This window comes from Gracilinanus agilis, unplaced genomic scaffold (assembly GCF_016433145.1).
Source record: "Gracilinanus agilis isolate LMUSP501 unplaced genomic scaffold, AgileGrace unplaced_scaffold93, whole genome shotgun sequence".
Classification (NCBI taxonomy): domain Eukaryota; kingdom Metazoa; phylum Chordata; class Mammalia; order Didelphimorphia; family Didelphidae; genus Gracilinanus; species Gracilinanus agilis.
In genome coordinates this window covers 10,437-11,213 of record NW_025400184.1, presented here as the reverse complement: position 1 = coordinate 11,213, position 777 = coordinate 10,437, and positions in this window count along the sequence as shown.

Genomic DNA, 777 nt, shown 5'->3' with positions numbered 1-777 from the left:
TACCTTTGCAACCTGTTTGCAACCTGTTTGTGGTGTGTGTCTGCATGCTCCCCATACCCGATTCCCCAGAAGATATAAAGGGACCCCCAGGTTCAGTTTCTCTGGAGGGCTGGCACTTAGCACGTTGCTCTCTCCCAGGGCAGAGCTGGCATCCGAGCTAGCATTTATCGGAGTGCCTTCTCCCAGGCATACGTTTCCCAGAGTCCCCAGGGTGCGGGCCCTGTTGGTATTTAGAGCTGGGCCCTGTGTGTTGGCAGAAATATTGAACCTATCCTTATTCTGGTTAAAGACTAGGTTTTTCTGACTAGTTTGGCAGTTCTGTGTTATTTACAAGTTAACACACGTTAATTCCTTCTTATACATAGCACATCTTTTAAAAAATTTTTTTATATATCCCAGTCAAGTACAACACTGTTTAGAAATTCCATCTTGTGCAAGATACCAAATTCTTAATACCTGTGTTGATTCATCTTTACAGATCACCAAATTTAAACTCCTAAAATCCAATGCCATCATGTGATCATTTGTAACCATTTTTAATAGTACATGCATTAAAATAACATCTCATTTTAAAATCTATATTTTAAATCTCAGAGAAAGTTCTCCACAATACACTACAACCTTTTCCTGACTAAATTTTTTTCTTTTTTTTTTATTATTATACATTTATTAATATTCGTTTTTAACCTGTTTACATACTTTATGCCCCTACTTTCCCCTTCACCCCCTCCCCCCCGCTCTCCCCCTACCCATGGTCAACGCACATTTCCACTGGTT